This window comes from Puma concolor, chromosome A2 (assembly GCF_028749965.1).
Source record: "Puma concolor isolate L17-30 chromosome A2, mPumCon1.1.hap2, whole genome shotgun sequence".
Lineage (NCBI taxonomy): Eukaryota > Metazoa > Chordata > Mammalia > Carnivora > Felidae > Puma > Puma concolor.
In genome coordinates, this window is record NC_141668.1 from 94,037,554 (window position 1) to 94,057,770 (window position 20,217).

At 46.8% G+C, this 20,217-nt stretch overlaps 1 protein-coding gene and 1 long non-coding RNA gene across 3 annotated transcripts in view; one reads left to right on the plus strand and one right to left on the minus strand.

Annotated features, from left to right (window-relative positions):
* NRCAM (neuronal cell adhesion molecule) overlaps positions 1-11,599 on the minus strand; it is a 288,233-nt gene extending 276,634 nt beyond the window's left edge. For both annotated transcript variants that reach the window (XM_086696976.1, XM_086696975.1), the window contains exon 1: positions 11,451-11,599. The gene's annotated coding sequence lies outside the window, so the exon portion shown is untranslated. The remainder of the gene's footprint in view (positions 1-11,450) is intronic.
* A 367-nt stretch (positions 11,600-11,966) lies between these two features.
* On the plus strand, positions 11,967-13,108 carry LOC147583332 (uncharacterized). The gene is made up of 3 exons (XR_015243045.1): positions 11,967-12,079; positions 12,177-12,209; positions 12,911-13,108. It is a non-coding gene; the product is annotated as an uncharacterized LOC147583332 (long non-coding RNA).
* The last annotated feature ends 7,109 nt before the right edge of the window (positions 13,109-20,217 follow it).

Sequence of the window (20,217 nt, forward strand, 5' to 3'; positions counted from 1 at the left end):
GGTAGGGTTGGACGATGACAAAGTCTGTGTTTCATCGTCAGTTTCTAGCTGAAGAAGGAAACGTCCTTGAGCCTCGTTTCCAAAGCCGTACAGGACACTGAGGTTCCTTAGTCTTTGCAGAGTAGCCTGGTACTTCTCAAACTTGAATTAATTACGAATGTCACACCTATACAATTTTTCCCTACGTGTCTCTCAAACATGGCCCCATTGCCTTGAACCCAGTCCCTGTACAATCCACTAACTGGTTGGGGGAGACCATGCTGTAAGTCAGTGCACATGCAGGAATATAGAGAACTCGGCAGGTAGGAGCAGTCTGCGGCCAACCCAAAAGGAGAGAAGGTTGGCTTCCAAAGCCGCAGCCTGCGTGCTTCTCTGGTCTGGTTCACACCCCGGCCTTACCACTTTTCATCTCTGTCCTGTGTGCCCCGCTTCTGATTTCTTCACATTCAGGTGGCGGAAAGCAATCTTAGAAAGTGCTTCACTCAATCAGTGTGCAGCCACCCAGAGATCTCCAGGGGGAGGTGACAAGCACCAGCCTCAGACTCTGAAGGGAAAGGAAAGGCCTGTGCAAATCCGGAATCATCTGCCGTGAGCAAAGGTAGAAAATTACAGAGCAACTCTTTGGGGTCACAAAGATGTCACTTAGGGCTCCACGGCGGCAATTTAAAAAATGGTACCCTTCTGGATTGAATGATTTCACCTGCCTGCTCGACTGCCTAATTTAGAACCAGGAAGCAAATTACAATCATACAAAATCCAGGCCTGAAATTATGAACGTTTGATTTCCCGTGGTCTAGACGGCGTCTGTATCTTCGAACCAAGTCCAAGGACAAAACTCCCCAATTCCCTCTGACAAAAAAAAATCCTCTTGACATTTTGCAATATTCGTGTACTCCGTCATTCATTCTTGCATTCACTCATTCATCAAATGTCGGGACCCTTCCAGACACACCACCATGCACAACAGGAAACACAGCTCAGGCTCCTCATGGAACAGAAGGGGTCTGGATTTCCACAGTCACGAACCTGGGGAAAGCTGACAGAATTCTATTATGAGCAAGGCCAAAAATGCCTTTCTTGCCTGGATGAGTATTTTGTTTTCTGCTTCCTTTTACCAAAAGAGACTTGGTCTCTCAATGTTATCTGCCGCAAATATCAAGTATTTTCATACAAGCAAGGTACTTTTCTTCATTTACCACCTGTCCCCCTCTTTCCGGATTTGTATTTAGACACATTTGATTGGGTTTCACTTGGTGTCAATTACACTATGCTCTTTGAGGAGATAGAATAATCTGTCTACTCTGAGATCCCCGAAAAGCTGCTCCTGAAATGAACTTTGCTGAGTTACAAGTTCATATAAACCTTGTGCAAAGCAAAGAATCCTGTTTAACGTGAATATCATCCCAAATGTGTTTCGCAAGTTCACATTTTTATATCTCTAATTTTCTCAAGCTGGGGCCATCTGTATATAAAAGCACAAAATAGCTGCAGAGGTGAGATGATCTAAGAATTTTCCTGTTATTCTGAAAAAACACTAGCTTTGACTCTTAGTAAGGTCTTCTCAATGCATTTCTTTTCAGTGCATGGGTATTATCATATTTCATTTTTGCAGGGTGATTGATAAGCTATTTCTATTTCATGATGTCAAATGATTTCAATGACCTGAAGTACCACAAGAAAATATCTCTTTAAAGTATTTCCTATTGGATGCTATGAAATGGAGACTATTCTCCGTTTGCCAAGACGTCACCACAAACATTTTTATCCTCATCCCTTTCTCTTTCTTTCAGATTTTAAGTTACTACCTTTACAGGGGGGCTCTTTCCTCTCCCCTCATTATTTATAATCTCTCTTGGACCTTGTGCTGTAGGACACTTCTCCAGGATGTCTCATTACCCACCTGAGCCTTCCCGCCCTCTGAATCCCTCTCACCCTCGTTGATCTCTGCTCCTCCAGCCCCAGTCCCAGCAAACGAAACCGACCATGAACTCACCGACTCCCTGCTGCTTAATGGGTCCCTTTATGGTCCTAGGACAGCAATCAACCCTTGATATATTTTACCTTCCACTCTAAATTAGCGTCAGGGTAACTGTTACTAGAAACAAATAGCCATGGAGTTTTAAAAACCCTATACCGGGGTGCCTGGGTGGCTCAGTCGGTTAAGTGTCGAGCTCTTGGTTTTGGGTCAGGTCATGGTCTCATGGTTCTTAAGTTCGAGCCCTGCATTGGGCTCTGCACTGATGGCCGTGGAGCCTGCTTGGCTCCCTCTCTCTCTGCCCCTCCCCTGCTCACTCTCTCTCTCTCTCTCTCAAAATAAATAAACATTTAAAAATAAAGTATTCCAGCTATTACAATTTGTGAGACATATGATGTATCACAGTTTATGTAAACTACAACACATGCTATAAATTAAGACAGTCAATTCTGAAGTGAACTTGCTTTTGTTTAAATTACAGTTTTAATTATCTCTGAATATCTACTAATTTTTTATGTTGTTGCCATGTCAATGTTCTTTCTCTAAAAACAGAAATATTTGAATGTATTGAATGACATAAAAAGTGGCTGTTGCCCATCATGCTACCAACATCGGGAGAAAAAACTATGTCATCAAGTCATCTGAATGGTCAAAGATACCAAAGCAAAATTTTTCCAATTATGGTTTCATGGAACGCCAGGAAGCATTTCAAAGTATCCCAAATTATTTTTGATTTCGCTTACATTTCAGTAAGCTCGACCTCGCCAGGAGCTGTTTTATTATTCTGGCTCTACCCACAGCCAACTTCTCTTTCAGAAATGCTTTAAATCAGATGCTGGCCTAGCGAACTGAATGGGGTACCATGTGCCGTATTAAAAACTTCAGTAGCAAGTGGAACCGTGATGGACCCCCACCGGACCCGCAGAAAGGTGAAATCACGCTTCCCAGATATACTCACGTGGGAAAAAACACGGCTTCGCCAATATGTAGGGCAGACTTATCTACCTTGTCATGTATCAAAACAATCTGTGGTCAATACCAAAACCCTGTAATGAGATTTTACATGGGGAGCTGACTGGGCATTTCTGTATTTATTCCAGTAGATACTCCAGGGGAAAGAAGACTATTTGCAATGCAATTAGGGGGAACAAGTGCATCCGAGTGCACGCCAGACGCAGGGGCCTCCCCGGATTCACACAGGCCAATGTCTTAATGCAGCGAACGGCACCGAACTGCACTTCCTACGGTTTTCAAACTTTCGTCGGTTAACTAGATGTTTACCGAGTGCCTCGCTCGGGCATGCCACTTTTGTGGATACGCCATCCAGCCCCTACGGACCTTGTTCCAACACCATCTGTCACTTAAGCTTGCACAGATTCAGAAATTTCAATTCACACTCATCTACTCAGCACTCAAACTGAAGCTATAATTCAAATTTCGACATGAAGCTTGAATTCCTTTTCACTGTTCTTCAACTTTGACCCGGCTCCCCCTCCTCTTCCTTCGCTGAAAAGGGCCAAGACAACAGCCCAGCAAGTGGGGCAGGCAAAACAGGCCTCTTTTGTTCACTTTTGTCCCTTCAGCTCTCTATTGAGGTGAGGGACTAAAAGGCCGCACAGGCTTTGGAAGGCAGCAGCTTTTGCTTGCAAGCCATCCTTCCTCAGGGTCCAAGAAAACTCTAGGATGAAACTCTTTTTCGACAGTCCGCTTCTACCTTACGGCATAATTAATGGGAGATTAGTCCTTTTTTTTCCTTTCCCCTCCCCTTGGAGAGAATCTGCTAATGGCGTTCAACATGAGCTTGTCGTGTTTGGCAAAAATGTATGCTTGTAAATCATGCCGTTCAAATGTCAAGGTCATCTAAAAGTGGCATGAAATTGCTTTAAAGTTGAAATTTGGAGAAAAGATCACTACATACTGAATACATATACTGAATTTTTTGAATGCTCTCAGCCCACTTGAGAAAGATAAATCGAATTCATTGCATATTACACAGTAGAAGACCTCCTACAGGATTCCCTCAGATTGCCTTGGGAATATGTGTTTGTGGTTACAGTGGGTTTCGAACCAATATACGACACACATCATAAAATTTAAATATACACATGAACAGATAGATGCATAGATAGATAGATAGATAGATAGATAGATAGATAATGTTCAAACGATTCTTTCCAGCCCTATCACCACTTAATAAGGATTTCAGATGTCTCTGAACATCAAATCGCTATGTTGTACAAATGAAACTAATAAAATGTTGTATGTTGATTACAGGTCAATTAAAAAAAGAATTTTAGAAAGGATCCTTTCGTCTGATAATACCTTTTCCACTCTCGTGTGAGTTCAACAGTGCTTTTAAGGCACGGCATTGTGGAAGCAGATCAGAGAGCTCACAAGACAAGCTGCATTCATCACTCCTGTTTCTGAACTGAATAAGCCATTTGGACAGTATGTGCAGCAGACGAGCACTAGCCTTTGTAAATTTGTTCCCTTTACCACCAGCATTTCTTAGATTCACTAGCTTTTCAGTTACTTGCGGGAAGCCCTCCATCAGACTTTTCAAAACTACCTTTTTCTAATTTGAAATTCCAATCTTGTAGGCCAGTAAAATAGGTCAATTAAGTTGACACCGCATCTTTTTTATTAGCTCAGCTAAGCAATGATAATTGGGTAGTGAGGGTTTATACTGTCATCTTTGAAGATTCAATGGTAGGGAGAAATGCCCAGTGCAGACCTGCAGTTCACAAGTCCACACATCCCTAAATAGGATATTCCTATCTGTTTGCAGATATGAGGCGAATTTGCTCCTGATCTGGGTTAAAATGCGAACGTTGTTTTTCTCTGTAAAATAAAATCATACTAGTATTTCATCTAGCCTCAGAGCAAGGCCACTTCACCCAGCTGTGCTACAGACATGTATGCTCTAATTCAACATTAAAAAAAAATAACATGAATGTCCTTCACCAATGCTGGCTTAGCCTGGGCGATGACATACGTGTTCCGTAGCATCTATTTCATGCTGTATGCAAAGTACGGAGTCAATCCTTACTCGTTAAAAACCATACATCTCCTGGGGCGCCTGGGTGGCTCAGTCGGTTAGGCATCCGACTTTGGCTCAGGTCATGATCTCACAGTTTGTGGGTTCGAGCCCCTACTTACACCCTATCTCTCTCTCTTTCAAAAAAAATTAAAAAAAAAATGCATCTCCTTATTAAAAAAATTAAAACAATAAGTTAGAAAATGTCGTGAAACCCTTGTTCATGACACATAGTATATTGGTATATCAATAGTATATTGGTAAATTAATTAGTATATTAATTTATAACTTTAAAGAGTAACAGCTATAGTTCTTTCCACCCATTAGGATGGCTATTGTCAAGAAAACAGAAAATCAGGGCGCCTGGGTGGCTCAGTTGGTTAAGTGTCTGACTTCAGCGCAGGTCATGATCTCGTGGTCCATAAGTTCGAGCCCCACATTGGGCTCTGTGCTGACAGCTCAGAACCTAGAGCCTGCTTCAGATTCTGTGTCTCCTCTCTCTGCCCCTTCCCGCTCATGCTCTGTGTGTCTCTGTCTCTCTCTCTCAAAAATAAATAAATATTAAAAAAAATTTTAAAGAAACAGAAAATAAGGGTTGGTGAATACGTGGAGAAACTGGAACCCTGTGCTCTCTTGGTGGGAATGTAAATGGTAAATCTGCGGCGCAAAACAGTACGGTGGTTCCTCAAAAAATTAAAACAATGCCTTGACCTTACGATCCAGAAATCCCACTTCTGGGCATACATCCAAAAGAACTGAAAGCAATGACTCAAAAAGGTATTTGTGCACCCATGTTCATAGCAGCACTCTTCACGATAGCCCCAAACTGGAAACAGCCCAACAGATGAATGAATTTTTTAAAAAAATGATGTGACAGACAAGTGAAATTTTTTTCACGTGGTATTACATACAACGGCATATTATTCAGCTTTCAAATGGAAGGAAATTCTGACACGTGGAGGAGCCTTGAAAACATCATGCTAAGTGAAATAAGCCAGTCACAAAAGGGACACAGACTGTAGGATCCCACTCGTACGAGGTACTGAGGACGGTCAAATTCACAGACAAGAAAATAGAATGATCCTTGCCAGGGCCTGGGAGGAGGAGGAATGGGTAGTTATTGCTTCATGGGGATTGAGTTATAGCTGGGGAAGGTGAAAAAAGTTCTGGAGGTGGACAGTGGTGATGGTTGCGAAACATCTTGAAGTACTTAATGCCACTAAATTACAAAGTTAAAAATGGTTAGAGCCGTCATCACAATAAAAGAGTGGCTTGGCGAAACCATCACATTTTCAATAAATACATGACATTTGCTCCCCCATTTAAATCTTTTTTTTTTTAATGTGTATTTATTTTTGAGAGTGAGAGAGACAAAGCACAAGCGGGGGGAGGGGCCGAGAGGGGGAGACACAGAATCTGAAGCAGCTCCAGGCTCTGAGCTGTCACCCCAGAGCCCGACACGGGGCTCAAACTTACAGACTGCGAGGTCATGAGCTGAGCTGAAGTCGGACCCTTAACCGACTGAGCCACCCAGGCGCCCCGCTCCCCAATTTAAAGACAACCTGATATTGGAGGTAGAGCTGTTCCTGTAGCTTCTTCACGTAGCCTCCTCCTTCACATTTTAAGCGGAAAAACGAACCGTTCGTCAATTCGTTTTGGCACATTTTCCTATTCTTAGGAACTTCAGTCCTGATGGTAAGAGAGACTCATCAAAACTAAAGGGGCTTTTCATTTGCCTTGGCGGACAAAGGATAAAGTTAGCCACTCTGTTCTTGCCCCTAGATCCCCAGGTGTCCTCTGTCCTCACCTGGCAGAAAGGTTCAGGGCTCCTTCAGCAGGGGAAGGAAAATACACCTAAAAAGCATTTAATAATTTTTTAAATCATTTTCAAATTACTTCCTTTTCGCCAATCACCTCAGCAGTTCAGGGCTGACCTAAAGCAGCGTTTGGATGCAAGCACATAAAACTTCCTAGAGAAGACTACAGAAACTCTATATTTCTAGTTCACCTTGTTTTCAGCTACCATACTTGTCAGCTGGAAACTGGTCTTTGGAAGTGGGGATGAGACTCCGCAGGCTGCTGATGGAGGCGAGCAAATCAGGACTGCTACGGAGTGGACTGTGAGCCCCAAAATTCGTATGTGAAAGACCTAACCCCCAATGTGACCGTATTTGGAGATAAGGCTCTGGGGAGGTAATTAAGGTTCACTGAGGTAATAAGGATGTGGTCCTAATCCAATAGCATCAGTGGCCTTAGAAGAAGAGGAAGACAGAGATCTCGGTGCACATCCACTGAGGAAAGCATGTGTGAGCACACAGCAGGAAGATGGTCATCTGGAAGCCAGGGAAACAGCCCTCACTAGAGCCTGCCCATGTTGGTGCCCTGATCCCAGAATTCCCAACTCCAGAACTTGAAGAAAGCAAAGTTCTGTTCCTTACACCACTCAGTCTATGCTATTTGGTTATGGCAGCCCCAGCTGACTAAAAAACAAAGACCTTCTGATTTCCTGGTGAGAATCTCAGGGAAACAGCTTACCCTTCAGATAAGGCTCAGTGCTCACCCTTAAGGGAGCGAGCGATGACGGGTAGGAGCCACAAGAGGACTTTCTCAGATGTTCACAATGTTCTATTCCTTGATTTGGGCACTCAGTGTGTTCAGTTTGAGCAAGTTCATCAAGCTGTACCTTTATGATACGTGAAAAAAGAGTCTGTGTGCAGAAGTATGCAGCCATACTTCTAATGTTATCATTGGAACTAATCTCCCTGGGGGCACCTGGGTGGCTCAGTCAGTTGAACACTAACTCTCGATTTCATCTCGGTTTGTGGGATCGAGTCCCGCTTCAGACTCTACGGCAGCATGGAGTCTGCTTGGGATTCTCTCTCTCTCCTCTCTCAGCCCCTTGCCCATGCATGTGCCCTTTCTCTCCCTCCCTCCCTCCCTCCCTCCCTCCCTCTCTCTCTCTCTCTCTCTCAAAATAAAAATGAAACTTAATTAATATCTCTGAAGGCAGGAACTGCAGTGTCTAGGACACTAGACTATCCATTCAGTAAATATTTATGAATGAATGAATGAATGAATGAATGACTTAAAGTATTTCTTCATCAGAAAAGCATCCTGTGGGGTTCCATTAAATAGCTCCTTTGTACATGCAAATACATTATCTGCCATTTCTGTTTCTATCCAGCCAGTTGTACAAGGAAAACTACACCTACATGAAAACGTTATTCAAAATGATCCTTTAGGAAGTTTTCTGTAGCCCAGGTACAGGACCCTCTCCTGCTTCGGAAGCACTTATACCCCCAGCTATCCTTGTCGCGGCCACATCAGCCTCACAGGAAGTACCTTTGCCAAAGGTGAGTTTGCTTTTCATTTACTGTCACTGCTGCAATAACGAAATGATGTCACGTGGGGAGACTGGCCTTCAGTCCAAAGACCTCATCACTACCCGGCATTAGGTGGCTGGGTGACCTCTCAGCACCCCATTGTACTCATTCAGAAACCAAAACATTTGGATACAGTGTTCCTTACAGCTCTCAAATTCCTGGATGACGTGAAATGTTTTGCAACTTTCCTGCAATAAAGTACAAAGCAGGCTGAAAGAAGACCATGAGTCAGTAGGATTAAGAATGTACAATGAGGGGCGCCTGGGTGGCTCAGTCGGTTGAGCGTCTGGCTTTGGCTCAGGTCATGATCTCACAGTTTGTGGGTTCGAGCCCCACATCGGGCTCTGCGCTGACAGCTCAGAGCCTGGAGCCTGCTTCGGATTCTGTGTCTCCCTCTCTCTCTGCTCCTCCCCCACTCATGCTCTGCCTCTCTCTCTCTCTCTCCTTCAAAAATAAATAAAAACATTAAAAAAATGTTTAAAGAATGCACAATGAATTCACAATTACAAACATGCTGAAGGCTATTCCAGGAACAGCTGATCTCACTTTAGGTCAAATTCTTGTTTCTACGAGTTAATATGCAGCATCTTTGTAAATGCACCACACAGTCAAATACTCAGGATATCGGATACTTTCCTAAGATGTCATAGTAGGGTCTTATTCAAATTCAACATCCAATTTGAGGAGTAAATCTGCAGTCAAAGGAGTGTACAAAGGAGATTCGGGACTGGGGAGGCTACTAGAAACGTTTGCCACATGGAAATGTTTGCCTTTTCTTAAAATTAAAAAAAGAAAAAAGTTTTCTGAAACATTGCAATGTTCCAGGAACCTCTCAGCCTCTCTGTAATCAGAGAGGCATCTCGTCACTAAGAACAGTCCGGTGACTGTAACTGGCTAGGCAAACAGCAGGGCACTTAAAAGCTAACAGGAATAAAAGAACATGTAAAGGAATTCCAGGGCAATACGAGGCAATAAAAGGCTATTCCACAATACAATCTGCTGATTTACAGTAGCGCCTGCTACTGTGAGGTCTGTGGGAGTCAGAACTGAATGGCCTTATAATGTCCCTGATCACTTGGTGGTTCCCCTAAACTAATGCGGTAAGCCTCCAAAAAGTCCCCATTTTCACAGTCTGGGATGGTAATGTGTAGGGGCAAAACTCACCCTTGCTCCTGCCCCCCACTCCCCTCCCCTGCTTCCTAGCTATGTGGCCTTGGGAAAGTTAACTGACCTCTCAAGTCTCCGTCTCCTAATTTTAAGAAAAGGGTAGTCATATGTTGTGGAAATTAAAGAAGATGATACGTGTACCATGCACAGCGCCTGGTACATCTGAAGCTCTCCAAACAACGTGGACTCTCATTACCATCAAAGTGGAAAGTATCCAGTGGTCTAAACCCATTTCAGTACTTCCGGAAAGTCTCCTTTACTCTTCAGCTATTATTACAATATTTTAATAACAGGGCATGGTTAGCCTCAAGCAGTCCCAAACCAAAGCAGCCCAGCCTCCAAAGGTCTGACTTCAGTAGCTGCCGCGTTGCTGACAGCCCCAGGGGGAGCTCCTGGTGCAGAACGCAAGCCTCCTGCCCCATTACACTCGCCTCCATCACTTCTCTGCAAGAGCCTCGGGCGAGGAAGCGCCCAGCCTCTCAGACCTGCATCTCTGCGCGTTAACCATGCGGGACCGAGAAGGAAAAGAACATTTCCCTGTTAGGACAAACAGCTCCGCGGAGGGCAAGAGAGAGGCTGGGTGGAAGGAGACACCCCCGCTCGGCGCCCTCCCTCGGCGTCGGCAGCTGCGCAAGGGCGGCCCCCCGAGCGTGCGGGGGACCGAGGATGCGGCCGAGGGCCCGGAGCGGACGACAGGGGAGGGGATCCGGAGGGAAGGCCAGCGACCGGCTCACCGGCCCCGCGGGGCCCGAGGACCCTCTGGCGGCGCCTGCTGCCCAGGGTACACCGCTCCAGGAGTGATGACGAGTCCCCGGCTCACTCGACCGCGGCACCCCCGGTCCCCTCTGGGCGCGGGGAGTTGCGGGCCGGGAACCGCCGAGCCGGCGAGCAGCCGGGGACCAGCACTCGGCGGCGCCCACTCGCTCGGCCAGGAGGGGGCCGGGGGCGGCGCACGGCGCAGATGGCGCTGGCGGCGAGATGGATGCTCCAGAGCCGGCAGTCACTCCCGGCTCAACACAGCATCCCGGGCCAAACGGCTGCCAGAGCCCACTACCGGGAGCCCGGGCAGGGAAGGGGCTCTTTTGGGCCAGCCCCAAACCCCGGTGGGCCAGCCCCAACAGTCCCAGCCCCCGGAGGCTGGGCGGAGCGCCGGGACCCCGAGGACTCGCACCTGTAGGGCCAACAAACCCCCGGAAAGCCCCCACCCTGCTGCCTTTGCGGTCTCTCCCTTTCCCCCAGATTCCCCGAGTTCTCCCCTGGGGCGGCGAGAGTGGAGGTCGGCTCGGCCTGGAGCCCGGAGATCGGCGCAGGTGTGAGCACATCCGAACAATGCCCACGCCCAGATGTGTCCGCGGGGACCCGGACGCGCACCCGCCGGTGCGCGCCGGCCCGGCACCTGCGCTCCACGCCCCGCCGGCACAGTGGCGTGACACCCTACGCCCCCCGCGTGCATGGCGGGGAAGCCGCCGTGCCGGGCCCCAGCAGCCTCCCCAGGCCCAACTGGCCACCCAGGGACCCCAGGCAGGGCTTCCCGGAAAGCGCGGGGCGCGGATGCAGAAGTTGTCCACAGACTGGAGGAGGTGAAGGGCCCGCCCGAGCCAGCCAGGGCTGCCGCATTTCGGCGAGTCCCCGCCCGGGCGCCCGTCCCCCTCCACCCCGCTCGGCGCCCGCGGGCGCGTCCGAGGCCTGAGGGTTGGAAGGGAGTTGGCCACCAGGTTCGCCCCGCCGCAGAGAGCGGCGCGGCGCTGCCAGCCGGGAGGGCGCTCTGCTGAACCCCGGGCCGGCGTCCGAGTGACAACACAGCAGCCCCCCGGTGCCCTCCTCCGCTCCAGCCGTCGCCCCGTAGCAGGACCGAGTGTCACCGCCGGACGCGCACGGAGCTACTCACGTTCTTCCGCCGCGCCCACCGCTCAGCCCCGGCGCGGCCGCCCGGCTCCCCGGAGCGCGGACGTTGTCCGTTCCCGACGGAGCTGTGGCCTCCGGCGGCCCCGCGGTGTCCCCTGCGCCGCGCGTCTGAGGCTCCGACTGCGGCGCGCGTCCGCCCGCGACCCGGGCGAAGCAGGGCTGGCCCCGCGTCGGCGCGCGCCCCCGCCGCTCCCGCCCCTGCGCGCCCGCCCCGCGCCGCGCTCTGCCTCCCGGTCGCTCGCTTTAGCGTCCTACCCCCGCCGCGCTCGCCTCCCCGGCGTCCCCCGCCCTTCCCCGGCTGGCCCGGCCCCTCCCTCCCCTGCGGCTGCGGCGGCGACGAATGGGCTCAGGCCGCTGGCGCCTCGGGGACCGGGTGGCCCCCTCACCTGGGATGCCGCGCCCTCACCCCGCCAAGCATGTGTGGCGGTGGTTGTCGGGGTCGGGGGAGGGGGGTACGGAGGGGCGGCAGGGATTTGGCTACAGGAGACGTTCCAGAAAACGGACGGTCTTTAAATGCCGCTCTCATGGGTGTGGGTTTCTGTCTGAGGTTATGGCCTTTTCATTTTCTCCTTGGGAAGCATTGAATTTCTTCGAAACTCACCAGTTGGATGGGTGAGATTGGTGAATTGGTGAGATTGGTGAATTGGGGGGTATTTTTATTTGTTTACTTCTATTTATTTATTTTTTTGCAACCGTTCTTTCCAAACAGCCCCCAGAAAGGGGAGCGAGCATTCAGTGTAAGGTAGGTGCTGTCTATTCGCGGTAGGAATTGGGTCTTCTGGTTCCAGGCAATAGGATTAGTTCATATTTGCTTAGTTTCAGATTTGGAAGCTTTATGGAGAACCATTTACAAGGAAAAAAAAAAAAGGAAGGAAGGAAGGAAGGAAGGAAGGAAGGAAGGAAGGAAGGAAGGAAGGAAGGAAGGAAGGAAGAAAAAAGAAAAAAAGAGGGTTTTCTAAATGTGTAGTATGTTCGGGAGGCCCTTCTCCACTATACCCTAGATGGGGTCCAGGATTTCTTAGCCTGGCACTCAAGGTCATCAGTCATCTCAGGTCTGCAGCCTGACCTCTGAGAGCTTCCCTCCCAACCGCCAGGCATCACACGGCTTGACTGGTTGACCATGTACTGTGTTCTCGAACTCTCACTAAGGCTTAGCTGGAGAATGGAGTTTTTTTCCTTCTCTAGTGTCACTCAGGAAAACATTTGTGAAGCCCCTCCTCTCCTCTCTCCACCCCCAGGCTCCTCTCCTGGGCCCCAGGACTAGGGCAGGGATTCAGGAATAAAAAAGGTGCAAGGGCGATGTTCCAGGCCCTGACTACTCTGCTCTACTCTAACTTGAGTTTGAACTTGCCACTTCAACCCACCCCCACACACAGGGGAGCAGCCTTCTTTTCCTTCTGCTAATACCACCCTCTCTTCCTCCCACCGCCTGATATGCTCCAGGCACCCAGAACCTCCTGTTCCTGAAACCACAGTTCCTGAACCCGTGTTCTCATCGCTGACTATGGGGTCTTTGCTTGGTTTCATCCCTCTTCTGGCCCTGATCTTTACCCACTACCTCTCACCTCTCAATGAATTGTCCAAATTTCCTTCGGAATGACCTTTCAAAAAGAAGAAGAAGAAGAAGAAGAAGAAGAAGAAGAAGAAGAAGAAGAAGAAGAAGAAGAAGAAGAAAGAAGAATGTGCTTTCATGATACCCTTATTTCTTTTTTATTTTTTTTTTTAATTTTTTTTTTAATGTTTACTTATTTTTGAGACAGAGAGAGACAGAGCATGAACAGGGGAGGGGCAGAGAGAGAGGGAGACGCAGAATCTGAAACAGGCTCCAGGCTCTGAGCTGTCAGCACAGAGCCCGACACGGGGCTCGAACTCACGGACCGTGAGATCATGACCTGAGCCGAAGTCGGACGCTTAATCAACCAAGCCACCCAGGCGCCCCATGATACCCTTATTTCAAAGTTTGGCCTGGTTCTCTGTTGCCTATAAAATAAATTCCAGAACTCCTGGCAGGCTCCTTCACGATCTGCTCTAACTTCTGTCTCCATCCTCCAGTGAGAAGAATTGCTTTCATTCTAAGCCTTTGCACGGGAGACTCCTCTTACCTAGAATATTCCTCCATTTTTTTTTCCATCTGGTAAACTTGTTCATCTCTCAGACTTGCTCAGTTGTTACTTCCTGCGTGAAGTCTTTCCTGAGTCCCTGTGTGTTTAGCTGTAATAGTACCTGTTGCATCGTTACGATTGCATGTCTGACTATACAAAATGTCCCTTCTTGGAGGACAATTTGTCATTTATTATTGTGTGACCTTATTTCCTACCCAACACAAATGGACCCACAGATAATCACAATACTCCAATCTCACCGCCTCCTCATTCCCACCCGTGTGAAGGACTTCAAGACCCATCAACCCCCTCCTCACCCCAGTCATTGCTGAGAATCCTGGGGTTTTCCGTGTGTCCTCTGCCTTGTGCCCACCTGCCCCAAGGGTGCCCCTTCACCCCAGCCACTGTCAACGTTCTCCTTTCCAGGGCAAGGATGAGGTGGGAAGATGGCACTCTGCCGTCTCCAGTTCTTGCCCTCGTTTTGTGTAGCAGTTTGTCCCAGTGGGCACTGAAGCAGGACTGTCTGTATCCTCTAGTGTGACAACCTCATAAGGACCATCCTGAAACAACAATTCCAACTTCTGCGTGGAACCGTTCCGTTCCTTCAGGCCTCAGCCCTGTGGGCAACATCACATCGAGGTAGACACTGAGCCGTCCCGGTGAGGTCCAGGTCGGTCCCGATGCCGTCCAGGCGGCCTGCAATGCGGAGGTACTGAGGTTCTGGATGGGAGTCTCAAGCAAGTGGCAGCTTCTTGACTTTTCCTTATCTCGACAGGTAGAATAGCAATACTTCATACACAGTTATTTTAAGGGTCAACCTATATAGCACAGTAGAGTCTGGGACTCAGCAGGTACTCAGCAGATTCTAGTTGGAAAAGCAATTGTTTGATCAGGTGTTTGCTAAGTGAGTGCGTACTATTCAGGAAACGAGCAAAGACAGAAGAGGTAAACAGCTCTGGGGGGAATGGGAGGTTAAATAACCTGCAGAGGTCACAAACCGCTGGGATTCCGGCCGGGGCACTCTGTCCACGCTCTTAACCACAGCTCTCTGCCCCCCTTTCAGTGACAGTGCACTCAAAGTTTGTTTTGGTGGGTGCCTCAGAATTTCTCTGCCTCCAAGCAGCGACATCAGAAAGCCATGGAGCCCCCTAGTGGTACCAGCAGTGAATATGTGATCAGCCTTTCCCGTTTCCTCCCATTTCCTCCTCCATAGTCCTGCTTCTCTTCCTCAGAACCCTCGCTCTCCTTTGCTCTTCCCCTGCTACCATCTCTCATTTCATTTTCCATCCTAATTGTCCATCCATGCGTCCGGCTTCCCGCAGGAGGCAGTGCGATGGCCCTGCCCTAAAGCCAAGGCCACGTTCACTGAAACCTAACATGGACCCGGCTATGCCAGGACCCGGCCGTGCGTCTGGGAGTGAGTTACTTCCTCTCAGTCTGGCTCCACACTGAGAAATGAAGGAGTCAGGCTAGGTGAGGACAGATACTCTTTTTTTTTTTAAGTCTGTCATTCTGTGATTCTGGTGGTGACCAGGAGCATTTCTTTGAGTCCGGTGGCCAAACTCGCAGGAAAGCTGGTGGAACTCTAGGTAGGAAAGAGTGGAACACTGGCAGCAATATAATAACGTTGTTTCCTACACGAGTGCCTCGCACCGGTATCATCTCTGTCTTAATAGCCTGTGGCTGTGCAACGTGAATCGGGGTATTCTAATCCAATATGGTCAAACAGCAGAGTCGTTATTGTGGGCAGCTTCTTAGATGGCACCCCGTGATCCTCTCTTCCTCGTCTATATGTCCTGTGTAGTCCCCTCCCCTTGAGCATAAACTGAACTAGAGACTCACTTCTTTTTTTTTTAATGTTTATTAATTTATTTTGAGAAAGAGAGAGTGTGCACGCATGCGTGAGAGGGAGACAGAGGATGCCAAGCAGGCCCACGCTGTCAATGCCGAGCCTGGAGCAGGGCTCGAGCTCACAAACCATGAGATCGTGACCTGAGCAGAAATCGAGAGTTGGATGCTTAACCGACTGCGCCACCCAGGCACGCCGAGACTCACTTCTAATGAACGTAATATGGCAAAAGTAGTGGGATGTCACAAAAAGACTGAGGCTCCTTCTCTCTTGCCATTTTGCTTTTTCCCTTGCTTGCTGGGAGGGAAGCCAGCTGCCATGTCGTGAGCCCTCCACACGGCAGGGACCTGAGGGAGGCTTCTGGCCAACAGCTTGTGAAGAGCGGAGTCTTGCCTTAGCCATCTGAGCGTGCTTGGAGGCAGGTCGCCCCTAGGGAGCTTCAGGGTGACTCCAGCCCAGGTGTTGGGAGAGACGTTGAGTCAGAGGACCCAAGTCATCTGCCCCTGGTTTCTCAACCCACAGGAACTGGGAGACAATAGGTGTTTCTAGTTATAGCTATAATTTCGTCACTGATACGATTGTTTAAGTGCATTTCAGAACTCTGAATTCACATCTGCCCATGCATATCATATCTGTTTTCTGGATGGGAGAGGGGAAACTGGGTCAGCTGGTGGTTGGGATAAGATGCAGATACAGTCTGGGTAAAGAAGCAAGTGTGGAAAACACGTTAGACAACAGTGTGCCTTGTCCAAAGGTCAACCCCGCCAGTGCCACAACCCAGAGCCACACTTTGCTCCTGTAGCCGAGCCCGTGCTTGGACATGCACCGTGCCCCCCACCTCCCCAGGCTGTGCTACTCTCTCCTCTTGGATGTTAGCCACAGCCTCAGCTGGACCACACCCCTTGCAGCCTCACAGTGGGTGCTTATTACCCACCATGGATAATAATAAGATGTGCAGTTATGGATGAAATATAAATAATCACAGGCTGTGTAGTTTCATGCATCACCTAACCAGTAAGCAGTAGAAAGTCTCCACAGATGCAAAACACCAATAGCTCTCATGCCATCTGCCGCACGACCACAGAATTCACTGTCCCTGCCTGGTGCCGTGTGGCACCACAACAGAAACCAGAAATGTGCAACCCAGTCATTGCCTGGTGCTTAGCAACACAGTATCCCTGCACCTATCTAAAGAGTGTACTGCTTAAGCAATTGGAGGAAAATGTGACCTTAGTGGTTGCCATCTGTGGATTTCTTCTCCGGAAGCTTGTGAGTCACTAGGACCTTCTGCTTGGCTCAACCCACCCCCATGGTTGGGAAACCGGCTTGGAAAGAGGAGAACATTTTCAGTGGTAATAAGTATGTTCCTTATAGCCAACTTCTCCATCTGTTCCTACAGTTTCTATCCATAGGAATATACATGGGTTCTGCAGATTGGATTTCAGACTAGCCAAGGTCAGCGTGCAATCAGCCACTGTAGATGGGGTCATTAGCGACAGCGAACTGTTGCTCTGGAAAATAGAGATGCTGAGAAACACTCTTGATATGTGCCCTTCATTGCTGGCTTAAGAGGGAACAGATGACAGGTACAATAAAGATGAATTCACCGCGGAGAAACAAAAGGAAATGGCTTCAGAAATGATACTCTGGGGTCTAAATGAAGGGTTGATCCATTTGGTGTTTCTCATTTGGTGTTTCGTTGAATTTATTTAAGAAGAAAAAATGGTGTTAGGTTGATGGGCATGTTGTATTTCCTTTTATATTTTTCTTTTAAGCCTCGATTTAAATTTTACTTTAAAGCCTTCCAATATTTTTAAATGCCAGATAGCGACAGGAGACAAGCAAGTTCAGTACCGCCGTGCCCTGGGCCTTGTGCTTTCGAAGGCCCTGCTCTGGTCCACAGAGCCCCCTGTCACCCCTTCCTCCTCCTGGACCACATCTGGGTACAGAGGATCCCTGAATCTCATCAGGACTTGCAAAGCGTCTGCTCCTCATGTTCCTAACAGAGGACTTTCTGGGGGTGGGCAAAACTGCAGGCCTGACGCATAGAGATCTTAAAAGCTCTCATCACAAGAAGAAACGAAGCGAAACAAAGCTGTAACTGCGCATGGCGGTGGATGATAAGCAGATGTATTGTGGTGACCATTTCACAAGATATACAGATGTTGAGTCATTGTGCCATCCACCTGAAACTAATAGGTGTCAATTATATCTCAGTGGAAAAAAGTAACTAAGTGAAGCGATGGACGGGTGAACCATCATGTGATCGTGTGACAAGCAGGTGGTAATCGTGTCACCACAGATACGTATAGAAAATCATCTCCTTGTACACCTGAAGCAGACACAATGTTATGTGCCAAATATATCTTAGGAAACCTGGAAAATAGGAACAAAAACAAAGAAACAAACCAACAAAAAACCCTGGAAGTCTGGTAAGTGGCTGATGCAGCAGTGTGGACAGGATATGGACACATGGATTGGGGTGTTCACCCAAGTCGGCTTGAGGCCCTCAAAGCTTTATGACTACACCAGGGATGGGCCATGGGCTGGGGCGTGGGGCTGTTTTCATCACCATATTCTGACACGCAACTACAAGAACTCTAAAGTTCAAACGTGGACGTCAAGATCTTTATGAAGGTATCTTTGTCAAAATAGGAAGGCAGAACATATCTTAAAACTTTTAAATATTTACACATGTGGTGTGGACCTCCAATTGTATTCTTTCCCCAAGCTTCCCCTCTCCCCCATTTATTATGGAAGATCCTAAAAGAATCCGTTTCTTACTATGATGAATATACTGATGTATTAAAACATACTGTTAGAATAATAAGGTTACATCTGGATTTAAGTGATTTTGGTTTGTAATAGTTTGTACATAAATGGATCTCATCTTAATTTATTTTTTTTTGGTAGGGGAGGGGAGAAGAGAAGCAGGGTTATTAGTGTAATAAAATTGTCTTGAATTGTCTAATTTGATATTGGTACAGAAAGTGCTTTTCTACCGTTCTCCCCTAGTTTGAAAAACTTACCGGATTTTCATTCAAAACCTACATTTGGAGATAAATGTGTTTTTGTCCTTCAGTGTTTTGATTATTCAGTTTGTTCATTGTTCAGCATTGTTGGTTTCTTCTCGTTGTTGCCGTTTGTTGTTTTATTTGAGCTGTTTTCATTTACCAAGAATTTCTTTGATAATGGAAGGGGTGGCAAAAATCAAATCACGTCACTTCCTGCTTGATTCCACTTGCTAAAATTAGAGGACGTTTATATTAATAATTTAACGACTTATGGTATAACACAACATGAAAATATCATGCTATAGGTTAAAATAAGGAGAAGACTGAGAAATGAGGAAAATATTTATATGCAATATGGAAGAGTGGAGCAGAAAATGATACGTGTGCTATTATTGCAACTCTAAAAGGCATAAAAGAGAAAGATAATATGCAAATAAAAAGTTCTATTAAGGTGACAGAATTATGGGAGATTTTTAAATTGTGCATGTAAAGTTTGACCAGACATATCTTTCCAAAAAAATATTTTTATTTAAAATCTCGGACTCTTCATCGGAATTGGTAAGGATGGAGTAAAACTTTCACTATCAGCAGATGACATGATACTATATATATGTGTGTGTGTGTGTGTGTGTGTATACACATATATATATGAATACATATATACACATACATATGTGTATATATATGTATATGTATATATATGTATATGTACATTTATATATATGTACATTTATATATATATATATATATATATATATATATATATATATATATAAAACTCTAAAGATTCCACCAAAAAGCTATTAGAACTGATAAATGAATTCAGTAAGGTCACAGGACACAAAATGAATATACAGAAAGCCATTGCATTTCTATACACTAACAATGAAGCAGCATAAAGAGAAATTAAAAAAAAAAATCCCATCGAATTGCACCAAAAATAACAAAATATCTAGGAATACATTTGACCAAAGAGGCGAAAGATCTGTGCTCTGAAAACTAGAAAACACTGATGAAAGAAATTGAATACAACACAAAGAAATGAAAAGACATTCCATACAAACGATCCTAAAATTGGTATGGAACCACAAAAGACCTCAAATAGCCAAAGCAATCTCGAAAAAGAAAAATAAAACCGCAGATACCACAATTCCAGACTTCAAGTTGTATTACAAAGCTGTAGTCATCAAAACAGTATGGTACTGGCCCAAAAACAGACACATAGATCAATGGAACAGAATAGAAAACCCAGAAATAAACCCACAGCTATATGGTCCATTAGTCTTCAACAAAGCAGGAAAGAATACACAATGGGAAAAAGACAGTCTCTTCAACAAATGGTGTTGGAAAAACTGGACAAGCAACATGTAGAAAAAAGAAATGGAGGAGTGCCTGGGTGGTTCAGTCGGTTAAGCATCTGACTTCGGCTCAGGTCATGATCTCATGGTTCGTGGGTTTGAACCTCATGTCAAGCTCTGTCTTGACAACTCGGAGCCTGGAGCCTGCTTCAAATTCTGTCTCTCTCTCTCTCTCTCTCTGTCCCTTCCCCAGTCATTCTCTTTCAAAAATAAATAAACGTTAAAAAAAAAAAAAGAAGAAAGAAATGGAACCACTTTCTTACACCATACACAAAAATAAATGGATTTATCCTCAAAATGGATTAAGGATCTCGATGTGAGACCTGAAACCATAAAAATCTGAGAAGAGAGCACAGGCAGTAATTTCTCTGACATTGGTCATAGCAACATCTTTCTACATATGTCTCCTGAGGCGAGGGAAACAAAG